The sequence below is a fragment of the Convolutriloba macropyga genome, chromosome 15 (genome assembly GCF_964194025.1).
Source record: "Convolutriloba macropyga chromosome 15, txConMacr16.3, whole genome shotgun sequence".
Classification (NCBI taxonomy): Eukaryota; Metazoa; Xenacoelomorpha; order Acoela; family Convolutidae; genus Convolutriloba; species Convolutriloba macropyga.
Genome location: NC_134482.1, coordinates 2,075,722 through 2,103,516, shown reverse-complemented (window position 1 = coordinate 2,103,516; position 27,795 = coordinate 2,075,722). Strand labels below are relative to the sequence as shown.

The window sequence follows — 27,795 nt, the reverse complement described above, 5'->3', positions numbered from 1 at the left end:
AAACAATTTTTGGTGCTAATTTTTCTTTCTGTTTTGATTGCTCCTCTTAGAGCACCGCTCCTAGAAAACGGCAAAGTCATTAGAGTACCATTAGAGCTATATACTGTTTTGCTGGCCTACTAATCTACCTTGCACATATATAATCTAAAAGGACTGAGAATCAGAGAACAAAATTCAGGGGAAAATTTGAAGTTTTCAGCTATTAATTGTCACGCTATTGTTTTTTCCTCACGATAGTCTACGTCTGCGAAGAATCACTTTCAAGGAAAAACAAGCTGAGAGATTGGTACGTTGAAACCTTTGATCAGCACTTTTCTAGAACTTGTTGATGATCAAGAAGAAAATCCAGCAGCATTTTTTTACGGAAACAAATTTAGCAAGTCTAGCATTGAATGATACTACTGGCAAAACTTGCTCCTTTCGGATTTCTGTTCCGGGTTTCTGTTCCTGTTAACATTCATTTAACTGCTTTTAATTTTATAGATTCATAAGAAACAGTGCTTATATCCTTTGAGCTTTTCTTAAAATGTTTTTTTTTGTTTCTCGCCATCAATTGCATTTAGCTATTTAAAATCTAGATTTTTTGTACTTCCTATCAAGCAATTATTTAATTTGAGGATATTTTTGGATAGAACTTTTAACAACTAGATTTTTGAATCATTCGTAATGTTTCTGACAATTTATACGAAGCAAGATACTTTCAATTCATTCTGTCACAATTCGTTGTTCTTAATAAAGTAACACTCCTCATATTAGAGAAATGGCTTTAACTTTGTTTCTCTGTAAGATAGAAATAGTTAAGAATTGGGCACGTTTTTTGAGAGGAGGTTCGATTTTTTTATTTCCTGTTTTTATCTCATGATAACTGATTATTTTGTTATTTAACGGTGTAATAAAGAATGTAAAAATAAGTTTAACAGTGTAATCCAAAGAGTGTAAAAATAGGTTATTCCATTCTTCTTCCACCGTTATATCTTAAAATTACACCACTAAAATTACACTTTAACAGGTAAATCCACCCTTAATAAGGGGGGCACTAACGGTGTAAACATATTATTTTTACACTCTTTACACTCTTTTCCCCGTTATTGTTCGGGAAAATCCTCGGCCCGGGTGTACTCTTTATTATTTTTTTGTTCACAATGTTTTTGGAAATTATTTCTAACTGGTACAAAACGTATTGAGTAAACAAAAGAAACATCATCGCTGCTTCAAGGGAAAACTTGGCCACTTTTTTGAGGACATTAATGAGCTGTATATAAATTAAGTGATTCGCTATTGTTTATTCCCTATGTTCCTTAGATTTGAAAACAGTTTTGCAATCGTTATTTTGTATCTATAACAAATAAAGTGAAAAAGAGCAGTTATTTAGGGATGGGGTTTGAAGCTGTTCTAATATGCGCTGTTCTGATGATCGCTCAGATTGCATGCTTTTATTACTGCATTGACAACACGAGGAACGACAAATGTCGACAACTAATGCACAGAAACTGCAATACAATAGGAAACAGAAAACTGTTTGGCCATCATAAATGTCTCACTCGGGAAGTAAATCTGAATTCGGCAACAAAGTGCATTTATCAGATATGTATGGAAACTGCAAAGAACAAAAGGTCTATACACACTGGGAGATTACTGGCACCATTGGAAAAAAACTTCATTCACTCCACTCCGACAAAAGTCGATCAAATTGTTGGACTAAATCGAGACAACTATTACAGAGATTATAGTGATCAATCTTCTTTACAGTTTATTCATAAGAGAAATATCTAAAGTTTTCTGTGCGTGAATCAAAGAAAGGCAAGTAAGCAAATCTGGCTGCCATTTTTGAGCTTATTTGCGTAAAAATCAGTTTTCCAGTACTGATTGGACCAAAAACAAACAAAACCAAACAGCGCTTTCAAGAAGAACAAAAGTATGTTTAATTTGGTGTTTTTATTGGCAATAATCATTCTTTTTTGCCTTAATTATGGCTGGTGAAATGCAAGACGTATTCTCAACTATTACCAACTATACTGATGAGCAATTGTTATTTAAATAAAAATTTCCTCATCATTGTGAACAAACCAACCCACACTATAACACGCAATCTGAACAGTTTTGTTGTCCTAGCGGTTTCAGATTGGACTTTATGAAGCTTAAAAAATTATGAACTTCTTGTGAACACAGTTCGAAGCAAGTATGGTAATATTGTTTGTGTCCCTTTTAAAACAAGTTTAGTTAAGATCTGTTCACAGTTTCTTCGGGTTTTTTACGTCAGTGAGGTATCAAATTAGAGTGATGATCTTAATCAAGCTGAAGTACTAAAGGAAGAGAACTATTGGGTGTGTTTGAGAATTGATTTCTTGCCAAACTATCTTGAACTTGAGAAGTTGTTGTGTGAAATTTTGAGTGGCATTTTTTCACGTGCGTTAATTTGACGCCTGTTTTCGGTATTTCTTCTCTTTGAGTTCTTTTGATATCATACAAATGTCTTCTAATTGCGGAAATTTGTTATTGCTTGAAATCATCAATGGGTAGCTAAAACGTTTTTTTGACTTTGACACTATTTGTTGTGCAAAAAATGAGTGAGTTTTTGATTCTGTTCTGCCCCCGTTTTTTCAGTTAATTCACTTGTCTTTTCACTTAGTACCATTAATGAAAGGTCTAACTGTTGACTAATGCGTCATATAAGAAACTAGCTAATGTTTCCAGCTAATAACTATTGGTTGTTGTGACTTTGACACTGATTTTTCTGCAAAAATTTTAGGATATTTTTGAGTTTTCCGAGCGTTTGTAGTTTTTTTGTGGTTGTATCAAATAATCGCATCAAGAACAGGTTTATATATTGCTAAAAGGGTTTAATTTAATTGGTTCAATCAACTCTGTTCAAAGATTACGTTTTCTTTTACCTTGACACAATCTGTTTTCAAGAAATTTTATCAATTTTTGTAAAGTTATGTTGGCATTGTCGTGTTATCTCTGTGTCTCCTTATCGACAGGTCTCATTGGTTTCGAATGGTTTAGTTAGTACAAAAAATCAATTCAGTTCATAGCTATTGCTTTCTGTAATTTATACGCAGTTCGTTCAATATAAATTTTGGTGAATTTTTGAGTTTTGCATGTATTTCTTGCACTTGTTGCTGTGTTATGACTTAATCTCGTTTATACAAGTATCATTGGATGCCAATAAAACTTCCGTCGACCGAAGTAATTTTTTTCCCGTAGCTCTTGCTATCTCTGACTTTTAGACTATCTGCTTTCAAAAAAATTAGCAGCTTTTTTTTGCAAAAATTGTGTTTTTCTTTGTTTTACCATCATTTAATATATATTTAACGACAGGTTTTACCGACAGTTAATGACTGGTTTCCAATTAAAAAAGGGAGAAATTAGATGACTAATTGGTTCCATAGAAGCCGTTTTTTATTTTGGCCCCTGTCATTGATTTTTAGTTTTGATTCTTTTTCTTGTTCTTGTGGACTCGTTGCTTTGTCCCATTACTAACAGTTCTCATTGGTCTTCCAATTTAGCGTAATTAGTTTTCAGGTCGTAAAATAATTCATTTATTTGTATTATCATTCTAGAATCACCCTGCTGTGTTTCTTCGTCGAACGATAATTTGTTTTGCTGTGCCTCAGTTTGCCGCTTTTTCTACATTTTGCGTGAAATATTTTTTTACTTCTCTAGGCTAGTTTCACTATTCTTCCATTCTGCTCAACGTGCTTTTAAACAGCAGTTGCTCTGATAAGCGATCACAAATGAACGAAGTCCGTATACAAAATACAAGATCAGAAATAGAATTTGGATAAACACATAAAGCCCAATTTTAGGTGCGTGTTAATTGAACTTTATTCATATCAGTCTTAGTTACAATTGCTAATGCTTATTGGTATTGATACCATCCCTTGTACCCTGTTTCTTAATATATGAGTATGTTCAATTACGAAATAATATCAAAATAATTTGCGCTTTAAAAAATTTTTTGTACAATTATTTTTTCTCATTATTTTCGATTCTTTCAATCTTAATCGTGTTTATGGGAATCAACGGCAGCTTTTTCGAAAATCTGCCGGGTATGTTTTATATTGAAAAAAATTGGAAGTTTTGTAAAAAGGAGTTGAAAGTTTCATAGCATAACTTTTAAACAGAAAATTCTGCGGTTTAGTAGAACTTAATTTTTCCTAATTTGAGCGCAGACAGCGTTTTCTTTCTTGACGTTTAATGCTAAGTATGTAAAAGGATTTAATTAAATCTTTCAATGTGTAGAAGTTTTCGAGAGTGATATAATGTAATTTTCCATTTTCTCATTGGGGCTAGTATTTTTCTTTACTTCAAAGAAATCTGATACTTTTGTCCGTTAAAAATTCATATAGCTCATTCAAATAGAATTAGTAACGAGGGATATTTCTTTATTTTGTACGGAAAAGATATTGAAATTGTATTGTCAAATTGGTATACACTGCCAACAATCTAGATATTTAAACTTAACTGGGAATTTTTCATTCCAACTCCCAATTAAATGGCTTTTTTATATAAAGCCAATGTTAGCTGTCAAATAATTTTTGCGGGGAGATACAAAAGCAGTATCATAGACAAACTCCTGAAAAAAAGAATCAATTGGTAAAAAGATTTTGTCGTTTTTTTTGTTAATCGAAGACGCATTGATGACAAAATCTTCCCATATTGTTCACAAATGTTGTCTTTGCCGTAATTTTATTTTTTCCTAATAACTGGATTTTATTAACCAGGTCGTTTTAATAGCCGGTGTCAGCATGTAAGTGGCTATTGTGTCGGCGCTCTTCTTTTTACAATTCAAATATATTTTGTTTGGAATGGGTTGCTGTCTTTTTACAGTACAATGAATTTGGATTGTATTGATGCTCTGTCTTTTTTTTGTTTTCACGCATGTGTTCACAAATTTTTGCATTACTTTGAGCTTTCAAAAGGGAACAAACAGGTAACAATTAGTTGGCATTGAATTTCAATAGAAGTTACTAGTAGTCTCTAGAAGTTACTAGTGCTTAGGGTGCTAAACTTGATGTGAAGGTCTAAATAGAAAGAAAATTTCATTTTTTGCGCCAAAAAGTTTTTTAACGGTTTTCTGTTCCTAAAATGTAAAGTTTCTGCAAACCTTAGTTTTTTGTTTTCTTTTTTGGATGCTTTTTTTGTAAAACAAAATTGAAATTTCAAACGCATTGTAGTTTTTGTAAATCAGAAGAAACGGTATAAATTAATTAAGCCCGGTCACTAAGAATTATTGTTTAAAGACTTTATGCATCAAATTAAACAAATAGTCTTAGAGAATACTGGTAATCATTATTAGTATTAATAACGTTATCCTCCAATATAGATGTTATGCTTGCAAAATTTATTAAACTTTATGAAACTGCGGACCAAATTAGACAGTTCTTGTCAACTTTAAGAAAACTTTGCGTCGTCAATTTTTCATGTGCAAATTTTCGTCAGAGTTTAGTGATAATTGGCATTAGTATTAGGCTTGTTGTACTCGGATTCAAAAAGAGAAATAATCATCATCGTATTTAACAAATCTAATGGCAGAAGAAATGAGAACACTTTTTAAAACTAATAGAAAATAGTTGATGACTGCAGAAGAATTTAGAAAACTTTTATCAATTCGAGAAATTAGCTGTTGTCAATTTTTCTATCTTTGTTATAATAATTTTTGATGCAAAAGCGATCAATGAGGTCAACAGAGGCAATTTTCCGTCAATCTGTTTTGGCTGTTTTCAAGTGTTGTTGTATTCTCTTTCAATTTTTTGTAAAACTTGTTCTCATTTTTTGAGTTTTTCAATCTATAGGGATCAATAATTTTTTTATGGTTTGAGGATATTTTATTCTAGAGACAAAGTAATGGTGTTGAGAACATTATTATAACGAAATTTATTAGTGCTTTTATATTGGTTCTTATATAGTTTTCAGAGATTTCAAATTGGTTATGAAGATGAAAAGTCGTCAAACTTTCTGATACTCATATATTTGTTACCAATTTTGCCCCACTTCGAAAAATGATACTTTCGAAAAAAATTTTTCACCATGTTTGATGTTTTCGGGTCTGTTGATTTTTAAAGGAAAGTAATACTTTTTGTGGCTGGACGATGTGCTAATGGACAGACTCTGACGATGTACTAATGGATTTCAAGCTAACAAGATTAAGCATTTGAGCAACTTTCAATTTTTTTAAGCTTTCTTTCAACTTCTAAAAAAGTTTTCTAGTTTTTCACCTAGGATAGAATGCAACCATTGTACGGCTTGCCTGATGACAGTTTTCAGTGGCAAATATTATGTTTTGAATACATAAACGTAACGTATTTTAGCAACTTTTTAATTATTTTTGCCTTTTTTGATTTTCGATTTTGTAATGTTTAGAGGCCAATCAAACTTTATTGGTCTTGAACCCATACTACTAAATGACTTTGAGTCCAAAAACACTTTTTAAAGCGTATGTCAATGGGTATTTTCAGAAGTATAAAAATTGGTTTTTTGATTTCAGCTTACAGAATTTTAACAGTGTCCATTTTCTGGTTTCAGTCTAAATTGGTGTGGCTCTGATTGAATGCAATTGTTCTTTTGGTCTACTGGTCGGGTGCAGCAGTTCATTTGCTGTTCAGTTTATTCTTTGGATTTCAATTCAAATTTGTCCTGCTGTGTGTTTTTTTATCTAAAGCATGGTTGTTCATGACTTGAATTTTGACATCCTTGTTTGAGATCAATTACGTATGTTTTTGAACCGTGACTTCTGTTTTCCAACCTTGGACTTTAAAAGTAGCTTTGTTTGAGTTATATACTAAATAAGAATTACTGGTAATGTTAAACGTCAAATGGTCATTTTTAGAATTTTTGATCCTGTATAAGTCCCCTCGTCTTATCTAAACAGACTCCGATCAACGCATCCAACCCCCCTACCCACCTACCCTTCCCCCACTCACCAACCCTCAGCAAGATTCCCCCTCACACCCCCAACTACCCCTCCTTGATGCTTCTTTTCTTTTTTGGTAATTTGTTTTTGGTAAGGTTACGTTAGATATTATACCGCACGATTGTTCTAGTTGTTTCCGATTTTCTGCCGGGTATGTTTTTTGGTTTTGTCGTCTGACGCTCTTTCTCTTTTGATTTCTTTCTTTCTGGGTGACATAAGATTCTTTTAATCAGAATTTTGTGCCTGTTGCTAAAACAAGGGTATTGTAAAAAAGCTAGCTCAGGGGCGTAATATCCGAGCGGATCATGCCTCTTCTTCTTACGCAAGAGATCAGAGCTTCTAATTTGTGCTCAACTTTTTCACCCAAAATTGGATCTCTTCTGTTTTCGCCCCGCCAGTGTTTTTTTACGCCCCCGTTACAAAGTTTATGTTGTTATATAGCACGTTACTATGTAAGAAAAAAGCACGTGCTCCTGGGGGCTTAACAAAAATAAGCTCACTAAGGTAGGGGGGACAAAACAGAAACCAAAAACTTTTTCAATGATAAACCAGACCCCTTTGAAAATTTTCAGGTGACGGCTTTAGTTTTTTCAACCCCTTTTCAACTTTATCTGCTTAGTAGCTAACCTCATCTTTTCAGTAGAAAATTACAGCGCTCATTGTTTTTTTGTAATCGAAAAATTTGAATTGTATTGGTGCTCTGTCTCTTTTAAAGATTTAATCAGATTTTTAAATGACTTTGAGATTTCGAATCGGTATAAATTGTTTACGCACAGTAGTTAAGTTTTCATTAGAAGGCATACGCTGGCTTTAGTAGTAGTGTACCTGCTTAAAGTGCTGATTTTGCTGGGAAGGCCTAAATTCAAGGTGGAAAGATAAATATTTGAGCTGAAAATGGCCCAGTTTTTCATTTTTATTGTCAATTATTGAGGTTTTTGTTAGATTGGTCTCAAATTAACGACTTTCAGAGCTGAGGATGGTCATCTGTATGCCTTAATTTTTTATTTCTGTTTTTCTGCTCTGTTAGGAGATTAAATACCAAAAACAATACTGATTTTTGCTTTTTTAAAGTTTTTGTGGTTTCTGTTTTTTGGTTTCCAAATTTTTGTCGCATTAAACTTTTTCAGGACTTGATGACGGTGGTGTTGGGATAGTTTCTACAGGCAAATAAATAGTTTTGAGGCCATTAGTAAATTGAAATTTGGCAACTTTTCCCTACAACCTGCCAAATCTATGTCATTTTTTCATATTCTGTCCTTTATGGGCCAATAAAAGTTTCTTTAGTGCAAGAAAAGGAGTTATGACATAGTTTGTAGAGAAAAAAACTGTATTACTGATATTTGTATTTCGAGGTTAAGTGGCTTTTCAGAAAATTTTACCATTCAGAAGTTTTTTTCCTTTAAGTGACCCTTGAAACTTTTTAGAGCTTGAATATGCGTTTATAGATACAATCTCGTCATGTTAAAAGGCTTTTAAAGATTTTAACATATCAAATTCAGTGATTTTTCAAAAGCGCAGTTTTATACTTATAAAATTTTTTCATTTTTTTAAGAACTTAGCCATCTTTTAGGGTTTGTGTGAGTTGTGTAGTGCTTGAAGATGGTTACTGGACAATTTCTCAAGACAACTAAGTGAATTTGAATATAATAAAACTGCATTTAGAAATTTTTTCAAAAAAATTATGTTTCAATTTTACCAAAAAATTTTAATTTAACTATTGACCCTTAAGGGCCTCAAACAGTTTTAGAGCTTAAGGATGGTATTATGGACAGATTCTAGAGACAATGAAACAGTTTTAAAGTTATTTTTATCAAGGGTTCCGCCGATTTATAATAGTATTTCTAATTTTTGAAGAAAAATATTTGAATTTTTTTATCTTTAAGAGCGAATGAACCCTGGTGAAATTTTTTGCATGGTTTGTTAGGTACATTAAAATGAAAAAAGTGTTTTCAGGATATAAGGTTCAAGCGTTTTACCAATGTTCTAAATTTTACCAATGTTTTACCATCTCCAAATTTGTGGGACTTTCTGTTTGGTTGACACTATTGAATCAGTTTGCTCGTAAGAATCAATACTTTTTGGTTTTATAGTCAATTCGTTGGATTGTGTTTCATGACTGGTTTTGTTATGTTTCTTTTACATCGTCGAACAAAAATTTGTTTCGTTGTACGTCAATTTGCAGCTTTTTTGGTCTGTTTGCGTGAAATTTTGTTGACTTCTCAAAAGTAGCCTCACTTTTTTCTCATTCTGGTCAAAATGCTTTTAAACAGCACTTGCTCAGCAAAGCAACTCGAGATAAAGAGAGTCAATGAAAACAAGAAATCGAAATTACAAACCGGATGAACCTAAAAAGCTAAGTTTAGATGCCCATTACTTGAACTTTGTTCATAATGTCTTAGTCACCATTTCTAAAGCTGATTTGTGTTAACACTAGCCGCTGTATGTTCTCTCTTGAAAACAGGAGCTTTGTTCAACTACGAAATGACATCAAATTAATTTGCACTTAATTTTTTTGTACAAATACTTTTATAATTTTCTATTCTTTCAATCCCAATTTCAGTTAGGGGAATCAATGGCGGCTATTTTCCGGCAATCTGCCAGGTATGTTTTAAGTTATTGATTTTAAAACGGCCTAAATTTAGAAATACGTCTTAATAATTGTTATTTCTAATCCGTATCAGTCTTAAAAATTACAGAGTCAATTAGATGTAGATATACTCATATGTGTCATTTTGCAACTTAAAGCTGAACAAGTTCTTTTGCCTTGCCTTACTGCTTTCAGCTTGTTGGTCTGCTAACTTGTGATCAGCAGATTTTCAGGTTCCAGCCGATCATTTTGTATGTTAATGTGAAGCACAGCCTCGTTGGAATTGTCAAGTGAGGTGTTCATTTGTTTGCGGATACTGAGATTAAACGGAATTGTTGATGAACTGCTTGTTGCTATGAAAAGGACTGTTTCACACAAGTTAAGGCCTGTGGCCACTTTAAGTCTCATTTTCCTGTCAATGAGCAGATCCACAGGAGTCTTATCACAGCATCTTTTGATGTCACTTTGGCAAGGTTTTAGATATTTTGGTGTGCCATTAATGACCGCTATAGAATCAATTCAAATCAGACACTATAATTTGGACAACCGCAGACTGCTTCACTGTTTGAATTGCGCGCTCAGCAAGTCCCTCTGCTCTAGGATGATAGATCAGTGATTACTGCTTTTTGTTCCCAGTATTTCACCCCACTGTTTTATTTCGCCTCTTACAAACTCGCGACCATTGTCGGATTCTACGGTTTTTGGTAACCTTTATTTTTCAAACTTTGACTTATGTAAAACCTTACTGTTCGTGTAGTTCTTTCTACCACAAGGAAAACTTCAATCGAAATTAAAGCCACGCGTATAATTAGATCTTCAGTAGATCTTTAAATAACCCCAGTCTGGATAGAGTCTTAACCAAAATTTTTTCTTCTGGCCAAAATGATACTGCTTCCTCCAGGATACGTTGTTTTCTTGGCAGTTTGGACAAATATTAACACATCAAAGACTCTTTTGTCTGACAACGGGTGACCAAGGTACCGTTTGAGCTGCTGTTTTTTCCTGATGGGTCTCATGGACTTTTGCCGTGATAGCCAAACTTAGTTTTGGCTAAATAAGTGGCACAAAAACGCAAGAAATGAACACTTTTTGGATATTCAGAGCATCTTCCTGTTGTTTTTTGCCTCAGCGTTTCATTTCTTTCGGCAATTCTTTATCATTTTGATTAAATTATTGATTAGTCGACAGGAGTCTAACTCAGTTATGACATTGGACTTTTTACCCAGTAGGAAAGCAGCAAATAAATATTGTCCGAAGTGAAGCACACTCGATCACTCTAATTGTTAACTTCAAAGTTTAGTCTGCATAAAGCATCAGCGTGAGGATTTTGATACCCGGCCGTTAATTTCATTTCGAAAATGAATACGATCTTTGCTGTTGCCCATCTTGTTATTCTTGTTGATGCGTTTAGTACAATGCTTCTTGTGGTGTAAACAGCTACTTTTTTTTAGAAAATTGTGGCTAATCTGTAAAGAGGACTTTTTCCGACCAGGAATTGTTTTAAACTTGAGACCACGCAGACTATCGCAAGTGTCTCTCTTTCTGTTTCGGATTTTTTAAAGTCAACTTGGGATATTCTTTTTGGGACATAGATTATAGAAAGTAATTCCTGTGAGAGAAACTCTGATCTGTTTTTTCTATTGTAGCCATTGACACGGCTGCCTTTTCCGTCAAGCTGTACGGCTGAACAAGTGGGTTAGCACTTAACTCAATTCCTGATATTTGCATATTGTTTTTTTTTCCTTTTTTTTCTTCCAAAACTGCGTTTTTGAACTTTTTTAAAAGTATCATATTTGTAGCGAAATATGTGATAATTCTTCAGCAAGAATCAAAATGTTCCTTATGTGATGGTGGTTCTGTATTTCTTCTCAACAGGTTTAGCATCGTGTTACTCATTGTTTAGTCATATGTTAACCAAAAAATTTTATTTCCTGCACGCAGTCGATTTTTGACAGTAAGCTTCGTTTGTGATTAAAACCAACAGCATATCGTCCTGGAAAATGATAGCACCCTTGATTGATTTCAGATATCATTCAATACATTTTAAGAAAACCGACGAACAACCGGAATCTAAGGAAAATGTTGAGACGTGTTGTTTGGGCATATTTTGTTTGCATTTTTCTAACTCCAGTGAGTCAAAAGAATCCTTTTTGCCAACATATGAGGCCCCATGAAAATTTTTGAAGATTGTCTTCATTTCTGGGATTGCGTAATATTTTTTCATAACGTTGCTTCTTTATATAGTCTTGGGATTCCATTTTTATCCACCGCCGCGGTACAAGTGACTCATCCAGGCTGCACTGGCCCCCGGATGCCTTGTCGATCCTTTGGCTCAAATTTACTTTTGACATGGTCTTGTAGAAGTAGAGAATGAATTATATTTCCGGAGCTGCAGAACATTGGCTGTGATCTCGGTTTGAGTTTTGCAAGTGCTTCGTATCCTTTGGCAGCGGTTAGTTGTTTATGGCGCACAGATTTGATGCATTCATGGGATAGTATGCAATATATTTTATCGGCCTGCGCAAATGTTTTCTCTACCTAGTTGTTGTTTTCTCAACCTACTTCTGTTTCGCTGAACATTACACTATAGGCATCAACATTACGCCATATACTTCAAGATTTCTGATGCTACCATACAACTGACAAATACCAAGCTAAATCCAAATGTACGATGCTTTCACGGTGCTACCAGAGCCTTTATGAACTTGCGTTTTTGTTTTGTAGCCTCTTACTGTAATTTTTCTCCATTCTCCATGTCATGACCTGTTAAATATGTTTTGCCGCGTATAGTACACTCTCATCTGCGTTAGGCAAAATGTTGGTGTATTTCCCATCATAGCCCCTCTTGACGGTCTATATATATGAATAATACTTGTTAGAATTGCCCCATCTCAACAAATTACCCCCTCACTCTTACATCGTTTTACCCCCTCGGAACAAACAAACCCCCACTCTTACACCATTTACCCCCCTTGGCAGCCCAACGCTTACATCATTTTACCCTCTCTGGAAAAATCACCCCCTCACTCTTACACCATTTTACCCCCCTTGGCAGCCCAGCCCTTACATCATTTTACCCCCTCTGAACAAATTACCCCCTCACTCTTACACCTAGTTGTTGTTTTCTCTACCTACTTCTGTTTCGCTGAACATTACACGATAGGCATCAACATTACGCCATATACTTCAAGATTTCTGATGCTACCATACAACTGACAAATACCAAGCTCAATCCAAATTTTTAATTTTTCTCCATTCTCCATGTCATGACCTGTTAAATATGTTTTGCCGCGTATAGTACACTCTCATCTGCGTTAGGCAAAATGTTGGTGTATTTCCCATCATAGCCCCGCCATGAAATTATAGCCCCCCATTATGGTATAATTACCATGATTGGGGGGCTATAGGTTATCTGACCACAAAGCTGGGGGGGGCTATAATGGGAAAGACCCAAATGTTGGACGCTACATTTAATCCTCTTCCGCGAAGAAGATTTTGTGTTGTTCAAACTTACCTCAATTTGGTTGAGTTTTACGTCGGAATATTTTTTGAAAGTGACCAAATTCTTCACAAGTGCTATTTATCTTGTTCAAAATAGGACACGGCTCGTTTCTTTGTGTTTTACTTTCTAACCTTTTATTTAAGTTACCCTTGACTTTATTACCACTGAATTTTCACTTAATTTTCTGAAGGTCTCTTGGAAGTTATACCCCACTTCTCCTTTTATTATTTGCAGTTTTATAACCAGTTCAAGAACCTGCAAGAACTTTTGCTTCCGAACTGTATGCGGCGTTCTGCCATTTTGTAAAGAGACATGTTAGTTTTTTGCCCTCTTTTAATCTGAATGTTGTCCCGTGCCCGGATTGAATTTTTCCGCCCAAAATGATGTAAGAGTGGGGCTGCAATAGGAGGATTTTTTAGGAAAATGCAGCTCAAAACTCTTACGTCTTTTTGGGCTGCATTGGGATTCCAAGGGGGGTAAAATGGTGTAAGAGTGAGGGGGTATTTTGTCTTTTACCCCCTCACTCTTACACCATTTTACCTCCCTTGGCAGATCAAAAAAGCGGTAAGAGTGGGGGGTTAATTTGTCTTTTACCCCCTCACTCTTACACCATTTTACCCCCCCCCCCCTTGGAAGCCCAATGCAGCCCAAAAAGATGGGAGTTTTGAGCTGCTTTTTTCCCAAAAAATCCCCCCATTGCAGCCCCACTCTTACATCATTTTACCCCCTTGGCAGCCCAACTCTTACATCATTTTACCCCCCCCCCCCCTGGCAGCCCAACTCTTGCATCATTTTACCCCCCTTGGCAGACCAACTCTTACATCATTTTACCCCCTCATCTTACATTGTTTTAGCACCCATTCCTGAAGACTGCCAGTCTTGAACCCACAACCTCTGTACCCTCAGCTGCGTCGCCTTATCCTCCAGAACATCAAGGCTTGTCCAACTCTTGACGGTCTATATATATGAATAATACTTGTTAGAATTGCCCCATCTCAACAAATTACCCCCCCCCCACTCTTACATCGTTTTACCCCCTCGGAACAAACAACCCCCCAATCTTACACCATTTTACCCCCCTTGGCAGCCCAACGCTTACATCATTTTACCCTCTCTGGAAAAATTACCCCCTCACTCTTACACCAATTTACCCCCCTTGGCAGCCCAACGCTTACATCATTAAACCCCCTCTGAAGAAATTACCCCCTCACTCTTACACCACTTTACCCCCCTTGGCAGCCCAGCCCTTACATCATTTTACCCCCTCTGGACAAATTACCCCCTTACTCTTACACCATTTTACCCCCCTTGGCAGCCCGACTCTTACATCATTTTACCCCCTCTGAACAATTTACCCCCTCACTCTTACACCATTTTACCCCCCTTGGCAGCCCAACCCTTACATCATTAAACCCCCTCTGAACAAATTACCCACTCACTCTTACACCATTTTACCCCCCTTGGCAGCTCAAATCTTAGCTCATGTTACACCCTCTGGACAAATTATCCCCTCGCTCTTATACCATTTTATCACCCTTGGCAGCCCAACTATCACATCATTTTACCACCTCTGGACAAATTACCCCCTCACTCTTACACCATTTTACTCCCCTTGGCAGCCCAACTCTTACATTATTAAACACCCTCTGAACAAATTACCCCCTCACTCTTACACCATTTTACCCCCCTGGGCAGCCCAACACTTACATCATTTTACCCCCTCTCGAGAAATTACCCCTTACTCTTACACCATTTTACCCCCCTTGGCAGCCCGACTCTTACATCATTTTACCCCCTCTGAACAAATTACCCACTCACTCTTACACCATTTTACCCCCCTTGGCAGCTCAAATCTTAGCTCATGTTACACCCTCTGGACAAATTACCCCCTCGCTCTTATACCATTTAATCACCCTTGGCAGCCCAACTATTACATCATTTTACCACCTCTGGACAAATTACCCCCTCACTCTTGCACTATTTTACCCCTCTTGGCAGCCCAACTCTTACATCATTTTACCCCCTCTGAACAAATTACCCCCTCACTCTTACATCATTTTATCCCCTTGGCAGCCCAACTATTATATTATTTTACCCCCTCTGAACAAATTACCCCCTCACTCTTATAACTTTTTACCCACCTTGGCAGCCCAACTCTTACATCATTTTACCCTCTCTGAAAAAATTATCCCCTCACTCTTACACCATTTTACCCCCCTTGGCAGCCCAACTCTTACATCATTAAACCCCCTCTGATCAGATTACCCCCTCACTCATAAACCATTTTACCCCCCTTGGCAGCCCAACTCTTACATCATTAAACCCCCTCTGAACAAATTACCCCATCACTCTGACACCATTTTACCCCCCTTGGCAGCCCAACCCTTACATCATTTTACCCCCTCTGGAGAAATTACGCCCTTACTCTTACACCATTTCCCCCCCCCCCCCCTTGGCAGCCCGACACTTACATCATTTTCCCCCCTCTGAACAAATTACCCACTCACTCTTACATCATTTTACCCCCTTGGCAGCTCAAATCTTAGCTCTTGTTACAACGTCTGGACAAATTACCCCCTCGCTCTTACACCATTTTATCACCCTTGGCAGCCCAACTATTACATCATTTTACCGCCTCTGGACAAATTACCCCTCACTCTTACACCATTTTACACCTCTTGGCAGCCCAACTCTTACATCATTTTACCCCCTCTGAAAAATTTACCCCCTAACTCTTACATCATATTATCCCCCTTGGCAGCCCAACTATTATATCATTTTACCCACTCTGAACAAATTACCCCCTCACTCTTATAACATTTTACCCCCCTTTGGCAGCCCAACTCTTACATCATTTTACCCTCTCTGGAAAAATTACCCCCTCACTCTTACACCATTTAACACCCCTTGGCAGCCCAACTCTTACATCATTAAACCCCCTCTGAAAAATTACCCCCTCACTCTTACACCATTTTACCCCCCTTGGCAGCCCGACTCTTACATCATTTTACCCCCTCTGAACAAATTACCCACTCACTCTTACACCATTTTACCCCCCTTGGCAGCTCAAATCTTAGCTCATGTTACACCCTCTGGACAAATTACCCCCTCGCTCTTATACCATTTAATCACCCTTGGCAGCCCAACTATTACATCATTTTACCACCTCTGGACAAATTACCCCCTCACTCTTGCACTATTTTACCCCTCTTGGCAGCCCAACTCTTACATCATTTTACCCCCTCTGAACAAATTACCCCCTCACTCTTACATCATTTTATCCCCTTGGCAGCCCAACTATTATATTATTTTACCCCCTCTGAACAAATTACCCCCTCACTCTTATAACTTTTTACCCACCTTGGCAGCCCAACTCTTACATCATTTTACCCTCTCTGAAAAAATTATCCCCTCACTCTTACACCATTTTACCCCCCTTGGCAGCCCAACTCTTACATCATTAAACCCCCTCTGATCAGATTACCCCCTCACTCATAAACCATTTTACCCCCCTTGGCAGCCCAACTCTTACATCATTAAACCCCCTCTGAACAAATTACCCCATCACTCTGACACCATTTTACCCCCCTTGGCAGCCCAACCCTTACATCATTTTACCCCCTCTGGAGAAATTACGCCCTTACTCTTACACCATTTCCCCCCCCCCCCTTGGCAGCCCGACACTTACATCATTTTCCCCCCTCTGAACAAATTACCCACTCACTCTTACATCATTTTACCCCCTTGGCAGCTCAAATCTTAGCTCTTGTTACAACGTCTGGACAAATTACCCCCTCGCTCTTACACCATTTTATCACCCTTGGCAGCCCAACTATTACATCATTTTACCGCCTCTGGACAAATTACCCCTCACTCTTACACCATTTTACACCTCTTGGCAGCCCAACTCTTACATCATTTTACCCCCTCTGAAAAATTTACCCCCTAACTCTTACATCATATTATCCCCCTTGGCAGCCCAACTATTATATCATTTTACCCACTCTGAACAAATTACCCCCTCACTCTTATAACATTTTACCCCCCTTTGGCAGCCCAACTCTTACATCATTTTACCCTCTCTGGAAAAATTACCCCCTCACTCTTACACCATTTAACACCCCTTGGCAGCCCAACTCTTACATCATTAAACCCCCTCTGAAAAATTACCCCCTCACTCTTACACCATTTTACCCCCCTTGGCAGCCCAACCCTTACATTATTTTACCCCCTCTGGACAAATTACCCCCTTACTCTTACACCAATTTACCCCCCTTGGAAGCCCGACTCTTACATCATTTCACCCTCTCTGAACAAATTACCCACTCACTCTCACACCATTGTACCCCCCTTGGCAGCTCAAATCTTAGCTCATGTTACACCCTGTGGACAAATTACCCCCTCGCTCTTACACCATTTTATCACCCTTGGAAGCCCAACTATTACATCATTTTACCACCTCTCAACAAATTACCCCCCCCACTCTTACACCATTTTACCCCTCTTGGCAGCCCAACTCTTACATCATTTTACCCCCTCTGAATACATTACCCCTCGCTCTTACACCATTTTATCACCCTTGGCAGCCCAACTATTACATCATTTTACCAGCTCTCAACAAATTACCCCCCCCACTCTTACACCATTTTACCCTTCTTGGCAGCCCAACTTTCACATCATTTTACCCCCTCTGAACACATTACCCCTCACTCTTACACCATTTTATCACCCTTGGCAGCCCAACTATTACATCATTTTACCGCGTCTGGACAAATTACCCCCTCACTCTTACACCATTTTACACCTCTTGGCAGCCCAACTCTTACATCATTTTACCCCCTCTGAACAATTTACCCCCTAACTCTTAAATCATATTATCCCCCTTGGCAGCCCAACTATTATATCATTTTACCCACTCTGAACAAATTACCCCCTCACTCTTATAACATTTTACCCCCTTGGCAGCCCAACTCTTACATCATTTTACCCTCTCTGGAAAAATTACGCCTCACTCTTACACCATTTTACCCCCCTTGGCAGCCCGACTCTTACATCTTTTTACCCCCTCTGAACAAATTACCCACTCACTCTCACACCAATGTACCCCCCTTGGCAGCTCAAATCTTAGCTCATGTTACACCCTCTGGACAAATTACCCCCTTGCTCTTACACCATTTTATCACCCTTGGCAGCCCAACCATTACATCATTTTACCACCTCTCAACAAATTACCCCCCCCCCCACTCTTACACCATTTTACCCCTCTTGGCAGCCCAACTCTTACATCATTTTACCCCCTCTGAACACATTACCCCTCACTCTTACAAAATTTTACCCCCCTTGGCAGCCCAACTCCTACATCATTTTACCCTCTCTGGACAAATATACCCCCTCACTCTTACACCATTTTACCCCCTGGCAGCCCAACTCTTACATCATTTTACCCCCTCTGAACAAATTACCCCCTCACTCTTACACCATTTTACCCCCTTGGCAGCCCAACCCTTACATCATTTTACCCCCTCTGGAGAAATTACGCCCTTACTCTTACACCAATTTACCCCCCTTGGCAGCCCGACTCTTACATCATTTTTCCCCCCTCTGAACAAATTACAAATTACCCACTCACTCTTACATCATTTTACCCCCCTTGGCAGCTCAAATCTTAGCTCTTGTTACACCGTCTGAACAAATTACCCCTCACTCTTACACCATTTTACCCCCCTTGGCAGCCCAACTCTTACATCATTAAACCCCCTCTGAAGAAATTACCCCCTCACTCTTACACCATTTTACCCCCCTTGGCAGCCCAACCCTTACATCATTTTACCCCCTCTGGACAAAATACCCCCTTACTCTTACACCAAATTACCCCCCTTGGCAGCCCGACTCTTACATCATTTTACCCCCTCTGAACAAATTACCCACTCACTCTCACACCATTGTACCCCCCTTGGCAGCTCAAATCTTAGCTCATGTTACACCCTCTGGACAAATTACCCCCTCGCTCTTACACCATTTTATCACCCTTGGCAGCCCAACTATTACATCATTTTACCACCTCTCAACAAATTACCCCCCCCCCCACTCTTACACCATTTTATCCCTCTTGGCAGCCCAACTCTTACATCATTTTACCCTCTCTGGACAAATATACCCCCTCACTCTTACACCATTTTACCCCCCTGGCAGCCCAACTCTTACATCATTTTACCCCCTCTGAACAAATTACCCCCTCACTCTTACACCATTTTACCCCCTTGGCAGCCCAACCCTTACATCATTTTACCCCCTCTGTAGAAATTACGCCCTTACTCTTACACCATTTTACCCCCCTTGGCAGCCCGACTCTTACATCATTTTTCCCCCCTCTGAACAAATTACCCACTCACTCTTACATCATTTTACCCCCCTTGGCAGCTCAAATCTTAGCTCTTGTTACACCGTCTGGACAAATTACCCCCTCGCTCTTACACCATTTTATCACCCTTGGCAGCCCAACTATTACATCATTTTACCGCCTCTGGACAAATTACCCCCTCACTCTTACACCATTTTACACCTTTTGGCAGCCCAACTCTTACATCATTTTACCCCCTCTGAACAATTTACCCCCTAACTCTTACATCATATTATCCCCCTTGGCAGCCCAACTATTATATCATTTTACCCACTCTGAACAAATTACCCCCTCACTCTTATAACATTTTACCCCCTTGGCAGCCCAACTCTTACATCATTTTAGCCTCTCTGGAAAAATTACCCCCTCACTCTTACACCATTTTACCCCCCTTGTCAGCTCAACTCTTACATCATTAAACCCCCTCTGAACAAATTACCCCCTCACTCTTACACCATTTTACCCCCCTTGGCAGCCCAACCCTTACATCATTTTACCCCCTCTGGACAAATTACCCCCTTACTCTTACACCAATTTAACCCCCTTGGCAGCCCGACTCTTACATCATTTTACCCCCTCTGAACAAATTACCCACTCACTCTTACACCATTGTACCCCCCTTGGCAGCTCAAATCTTAGCTCATGTAACGCCCTCTGGACAAATTACCCCCTCGCTCTTACACCATTCCTTCACCCTTGGCAGCCCAACTATTACATTGTTTTACCACCTCTCGACAAATTACCCCCCCACTCTTACACCATTTTACCCCTCTTGGCAGCCCAAATCTTACATCATTTTACCCCCTCTGAACACATTACCCCTCACTCTTACACCATTTTATCCCCCTTGGCAGCTCAACTCTTAGCTCATTTTCCCCCCCTCTGGACAAATTACCCGCTCGCTCTCACACCATTTTATCCCCCTTGGCAGCCCAACTATTACATAATTTTACCCCCTCTGAACAAATTATCGCCTCACTCTTACAAAATTTTACCCCCCTTTGCAGCCCAACTCTTACATCATTTTACCCTCTCTGGACAAATATACCCCCTCACTCTTACACCATTTTACCCCCCTTGGCAGCCCAACTCTTACATATTCAAACCCCCTCTGAACAAATAACCCCCTCACTCTTACACCATTTTACCCCCTTGGCAGCTCAACTCTTACATCATTTTACCCTCTCTGGACAAATTAACCCCTCACTCTTACAACATTTTAACCCCCTGGCAGCCCAACTCTTACATCATTAAACCCCCTCTGTGCAAATTAACCCCTCACTCTTACAACAACTTATCCCCCTTTGCAGCCCAACTATTACATCATTTTACCCCCTCTAAACAAGTTAACCCCTCACCCTTACAACATTTTACCCCCCTTGGCAGCCCAACTCTTACATTATTTTACTCCCTCTCGACAAAAACCCCCTCACTCTTACACCATTTTATCCCCCTTGGCAGCCCAACTCTTACATTATTTTACCCCCTCTGAACAAATTACCCGCTCGCTCTTACACCATTGTATCCCCCTTGGCAGCCCAACTATTAAATCATTTTACCCCCTCTGAACAAATTACCGCCTCACTCTTACAAAATTTTACCCCCCCCCCCTTGGCAGCCCAACTCTTACATCATTTTACCCTCTCTGGACAAATTACCTCCTCACTCTTACACCATTTTACCCCCATGGCAGCCCAATTCTGACATCATTTTACCCTCTCTGGACAAATTACCCCCTCACTCTTACACCATTTTACCCTCCTGGCAGCCCAACTCTTACATCATTAAACCCCCTCTGTGCAAATTAACCCCTCACTCTTACAACATCTTATCCCCCTTTGCAGCCCAACTATTAAATTATTTTACCCCCTCTAAACAAGTTACCCCCTCACTCTTACACCATTTTACCCCCCTTGGCAGCCCAGCCCTTACATCATTTTACCCCCTCTGGACAAATTACCCCCTCACTCTTACACCATTTTAACCCCCTGGCAGCCCAACTCTTACATCATTAAACCCCCTCTGTGCAAATTAACCCCTCACTCTTACAACAACTTATCCCCCTTTGCAGCCCAACTATTACATCATTTTACCCCCTCTAAACAAGTTAACCCCTCACCCTTACAACATTTTACCCCCCTTGGCAGCCCAACTCTTACATTATTTTACTCCCTCTCGACAAAAACCCCCTCACTCTTACACCATTTTATCCCCCTTGGCAGCCCAACTCTTACATTATTTTACCCCCTCTGAACAAATTACCCGCTCGCTCTTACACCATTGTATCCCCCTTGGCAGCCCAACTATTAAATCATTTTACCCCCTCTGAACAAATTACCGCCTCACTCTTACAAAATTTTACCCCCCCCCCCCTTGGCAGCCCAACTCTTACATCATTTTACCCTCTCTGGACAAATTACCTCCTCACTCTTACACCATTTTACCCCCATGGCAGCCCAATTCTGACATCATTTTACCCTCTCTGGACAAATTACCCCCTCACTCTTACACCATTTTACCCTCCTGGCAGCCCAACTCTTACATCATTAAACCCCCTCTGTGCAAATTAACCCCTCACTCTTACAACATCTTATCCCCCTTTGCAGCCCAACTATTAAATTATTTTACCCCCTCTAAACAAGTTACCCCCTCACTCTTACACCATTTTACCCCCCTTGGCAGCCCAGCCCTTACATCATTTTACCCCCTCTGAACAAATTACCCCCTTACTCTTACACCATTTTACCCCCCTTGGCAGCCCGACTCTTACATTATTTTACCCCCTCTGAACAAATTACCCGCTCGCTCTTACACCATTATATCCCCCTTGGCAGCCCAACTGTTAAATCATTTTACCCCCTCTGAACAAATTACCGCCTCACTCTTACAAAATTTTACCCCCCCCCCCCCTTGGCAGCCCAACTCTTACATCATTTTACCCTCTCTGGACAAATTACCTCCTCACTCTTACACCATTTTACCCCCATGGCAGCCCAATTCTTACATCATTTTACCCTCTCTGGACAAGTTACCCCCTCACTCTTACACCATTTTACCCTCCTGGCAGCCCAATTCTTACATCATTAAACCCCCTCTGTGCAAATTAACCCCTCACTCTTACAACATCTTACCCCCCTTTGCAGCCCAACTATTACATTATTTTACACCCTCTAAACAAGTTACCCCCTCACTCTTACAACATTTTACCCCCCTTGGCAGCCCAACTCTTACATTATTTTACTCTCTCTCGACAAAAACCCCCTCACTCTTACACCATTTTATCCCCCTTGGCAGCCCAACTCTTACATTATTTTACCCCCTCTGAACAAATTACCCGCTCGCTCTTACACCATTATATCCCCCTTGGCAGCCCAACTATTAAATCATTTTACCCCCTCTGAACAAATTACCGCCTCACTCTTACAAAATTTTACCCCCCCCCCCCCCCCTTGGCAGCCCAACTCTTACATCATTTTACCCTCTCTGGACAAATTACCTCCTCACTCTTACACCATTTTACCCCCATGGCAGCCCAACTATTAAATCATTTTACCCCCTCTGAACAAATTACCGCCTCACTCTTACAAAATTTTACCCCCCCCCCCTTGGCAGCTCAACTCTTACATCATTTTAACCTCTCTGGACAAATTACCCCCTCACTCTTACACCATTTTAACCCCCTGGCAGCCCAACTCTTACATCATTAAACCCCCTCTGTGCAAATTAACCCCTCACTCTTACAACAACTTATCCCCCTTTGCAGCCCAACTATTACATCATTTTACCCCCTCTAAACAAGTTAACCCCTCACCCTTACAACATTTTACCCCCCCTTGTCAGCCCAACTTTTACATTATTTTACTCCCTCTCGACAAAAACCCCCTCACTCTTACACCATTTTATCCCCCTTGGCAGCCCAACTCTTACATTATTTTACCCCCTCTGAACAAATTACCCGCTCGCTCTTACACCATTATATCCCCCTTGGCAGCCCAACTATTAAATCATTTTACCCCCTCTGAACAAATTACCGCCTCACTCTTACAAAATTTTACCCCCCCCCCTTGGCAGCCCAACTCTTACATCATTTTACCCTCTCTGGACAAATTACCTCCTCACTCCTACACCATTTTACCCCCATGGCAGCCCAATTCTTACATCATTTTACCCTCTCTGGACAAATTACCCCCTCACTCTTACACCATTTTACCCTCCTGGCAGCCCAACTCTTACATCATTAAACCCCCTCTGTGCAAATTAACCCCTCACTCTTACAACATCTTATCCCCCTTTGCAGCCCAACTATTACATTATTTTACCCCCTCTAAACAAGTTACCCCCTCACTCTTACAACATTTTACCCCCCTTGGCAGCCCAACTCTTACATTATTTTACTCTCTCTCGACAAAAACCCCCTCACTCTTACACCATTTTACCCCCCTTGGCAGCCCAACTCTTTCATCATTTTACCCCCTCTGAATTTCAATCAGGGTGGAGAGGGGTAATTCCTGAAAAGTCCTCCCATTGCAGTCCATTGCGGCCCACTCTTACATTGCAATTTCAGTCATGGATGGGGTAATTCCTGAAAAGTCCTCCCATTGCAGCCCATTGCAGCCCACTCTTACATGGCAATTTCAGTCAGGGGGAAATTCCTGGAAAGTCCTCCCATTGCAGCCCATTGCAGCTCACTCTTACATGGCAATTTCAGTGAGGGGGGTAAATCCTGAAAAGTCCTCCCATTGCAGCCCATTGCAGCCCACTCTTACATAGCAATTTTAGTCAGGGGGGTAATTCCTGAAAAGTCCTCCCATTGCAGCCCAACTCTTACATTATTTTACCCTCTCTGAACAAATTACCCCCACACTCTTACATCAATTTACCCCCATAGACAAATTACCCCCCCCCCCCACTCTTACATCAAAATGGGGAGGATTTTATGGAGGACATTCGACCCGGGTGGTCTCTCAGACATAAGATAACTTTTAGTTTTACTGTTTCATTTTCGGGGTAGGTTACTGTTTTAAACGTTTCGAAGTCGTAATAGGACGCCCCTTCTGTAAGGTGCAAAAGGATGGTCATCAAACTCTTTTGCGCTAAGGATGGGAATTTTTATCCCTTTTTGCCGTTATCACTCTCCCTAGGAGATATATTGTTTTGATTTACTATTCTAATCTCCTCAAAAACGGTATCTAATGGCTTCTTAGGTCTCATGAAGTCCCAAAATTTCAGAAAATTCTCTTGGCCGCACAAATTAAGAAAGGGATTTGTTACTTGTTGATATTGTTTTCTTTCTTTCTTCTCTGCACAAAATTTTGCTACAAATAACTTGATCCGGGCAGTACAGGAATCAGCATTCTGCAAAGAGTTGGTCCTTTATTGTGAATGTTCACTGTTGTTTTCAGCTTGGTTTCTTTTGCATTTCTTTTGGTTTGTCTTGAATACTGAACTGACTTCACTGGTTCGCTTCGTTCGACCTTGTTTTGCGTTGGTTTCAACCTCTTTCGAGTGGTAGCATAATTCAACCTGCTGTTTTCGATGAAAGCGACTCTCTACAGAAGAGGGTATTCATTGAGGGGGTATTTATTTCAATGTAAGGTTTACGTTTAAAACATTTTTTCCGTCTTAGCGTCGAAGAGGTCTTGGACTAGTTTGTCTTCTAGAGAAGACTTGCGTGCAATAGTCTAGTGGATCGTCTTCTTTTTGCCACTGAATGATTTAAATCCCTTTCGTCTGGACTTGGCTGGGCTTTGGGGTAGGATTTTAGTTCCAACAGCTCTGCTGATGCATTAGTGACGTCATGATTCCAAATTTCAAGCAATTTTAAGAAGAGAAGTACTATACGCATAAGTAAGAGAAGGCACCGCTGGTGGAGTCATATAATAATTAAGCTTTTTAAAAATTTTCAAAGTTTCTTTCTCAATGTTTGATTTTGAGTATCGCTGTATCTTCTTCAGTAAAACACTGCCTCGAGGCTAACGTCTCGTTCAACCTCGAGAGCTGAAGAAATTTCGACACCTCCAGAAAATTAGGTTCTTCGTCACCTGCAGTGTTCTCTCTGACATTTACAGGTCCGCTGAAATCGATGACGTGCTGCACGTGCTGTCTTCTGTCCTGTTCGTACACTGGAGGTGGCTACATGGTCGCGTTGAGACCGCTTATTGCCAATTTGACCCACTCGATTATTGACAACTTGGCCGGTGGCAGTGGGGTTTACGCATCATCTAAGTAGCTTGTACTGAGAATTTTATCAATCTTTTTCTTACCAGATTGCGTCTTTGTGACCTGTTTGATTGTTTGGACTTGTCGATTTTTGGCCAAATCCAAAGAAATTTGGTCCATGGACTTGCCTGATGTTTGGAGAATGTAAGCGTTTCCTCATTGTACTGATTAATTTGAGGATAGTTGAATATTGGGTGATCCTTTAATGGATAATTACTCTCACTGATTACATGGAATGAGTGACTGTTACGGGATGATCCGATACTCGATATTTCCTGATAGTTATGATCTGACTGTCGTCATAGTAGCACTTCACCCTCTTCAACTTGGAGTTTTCTAATCTGCAATACCATCTGTACAGCGATCTTTTTGCCATGAATTGTGTAGCCTTAGATGAAATACTACTTTGTTTGTGGCGTTTTAGAAGAAGTTCCCGTGACAGTATCTTTCACAGATCCATCGAATGTGTCAAGATTATTTTCCCTCGATTTCTTGACGTTATAGTCCTGTTATCTATGAGCATAGATGGCTAGGTTACTGTTTCTGACCCTGAAATGGCCGCATTTGGTCACTTTTCCTCCGGCCCTCTTGGTCCAAGAGTCTTTGATGTCATTGTGTCGATTCGATCACTGTTCCGGGTGCAAGCAGATCAAATAAGTTCTCCTGATCGGTCTCTCTCGCAATAATTATTTTTGCAGATTATACTCCGTCTTCGCAACACGCTGGCTTTCCTCACTGACGTATAAAAAGCGGTTTTCAAGATCTTGCTATTTATAAAATCTGATGGAGCATCCTCGATCAAACCAGCTATCCTTGATTTGATCTTTTCTTCAAACCTGTAACCCATATTGTTCCAGTGCTCGTCTATTAGGAGGTTTTCACCTTTAGCTCTGTCTGCCTCTAAACAACATTTTCTTAACAGTATCCCACTTTAACAAAATTCCTACCATTTCTTTGATGTTTTGGTAATTGCTACACTGCTACACTTTGATATTTTGATATTTGCTACACTTTTAAATTTTAATATTTGCTACCCTTTGCATGTGCAGACAGCTAGGAATCGCCTCGTGATTCAACTTTATTCATTCTGCTGTATCTTGATTTTTAGAAAAGTAAGCCAAAAAGTTTGTATCATTAATACCCGCACTGTGATAGTGAAATGCGTGTGTGACGTCATTTTTTACTCTTAGTGGATCGAGTTTTTTTGTCCATTTGTCTGATTAAGTTTTGGTCACACGTGACTTCCCTCTTTCTCAAAAATGACTTCCTCACTCTTAAAATTATTTTCTTCATTTTAATTCAACGAGATTGGATCGACTTAGTGTGTGTCACGTACGAATTTTGTATAATACAAACTGTATTATTACTCAGCGCTATTATTATATTGTTTTCGAGCTGAAATTTTTCAAACATCGACGCATTGATCGCATCTTTTTCATTTTTTTCAACGCATTGCCGTATTTAAAAAAAGTGAGCAAAAAATACGATGTTTACTCTGCCCGTGCTGCAAAAAAAACTGCTGGTTTTTTACGATAAAAAATCACGACAGCGTTTGCGACAAATTTTCATTCTGCTGAAAAGTCCGAAGCCGGAAGTTCAATTCAGCATGTTTTATTAGGTGGTTTTTCCATGTTAAGTGTTCAGGATTTTCCGTGGTAATGTAAAGATGACTGACAAACTGAGCAAAAGTGGGACCAGAACCATATATAAGGCATCCTCCTGAAGAGACTCCACAAGCTGATCAAAGTGATAAAGATGATGGAGGACACATATTTTTTGGTGCATCGACATTACTTGAATTGTCTACAATTCAAATGGCAGCTCCAGTAGTACCAATCGGTGTTAGAAGATACTTATATTAAAGTACGGATCCATGTGTCAAACTATTAGCGATCAAAATGAATCATAATATTTTATTCCCAATTCTGGGTACATAAAGCAAAAAAAAACGCTTGATTTTGTCAGTTGATGATAATTACGCGTATGATATTTCCATGAATTTAATTCCCCCTTGCGGAATTTGGTCGCGATGGATGAGGTGTGCGACCCAAGCCAGCTCTGATCTGACCAACTTGAACGCGCACGGGGTAGGTAGTCCTGCCACAGTCTGCGGAAGCGTCGCGGTTCACCCTTGTACACGACCCTACCCTTAGTCTGATCAGAGCTGGCTT

General features: G+C 39.5%; 1 protein-coding gene and 1 long non-coding RNA gene across 2 annotated transcripts in view; one reads left to right on the top strand and one right to left on the bottom strand.

Moving 5' to 3' along the window:
- LOC142354692 (uncharacterized) overlaps positions 1–27,795 on the bottom strand; it is a 361,988-nt gene that overhangs the window by 321,742 nt on the left and 12,451 nt on the right. The window lies entirely within an intron of this gene.
- LOC142354457 (uncharacterized) lies at positions 188–27,629 on the top strand. The gene is made up of 3 exons (XR_012761088.1): positions 188–286; positions 1,373–1,729; positions 27,314–27,629. It is a non-coding gene; the product is annotated as an uncharacterized LOC142354457 (long non-coding RNA).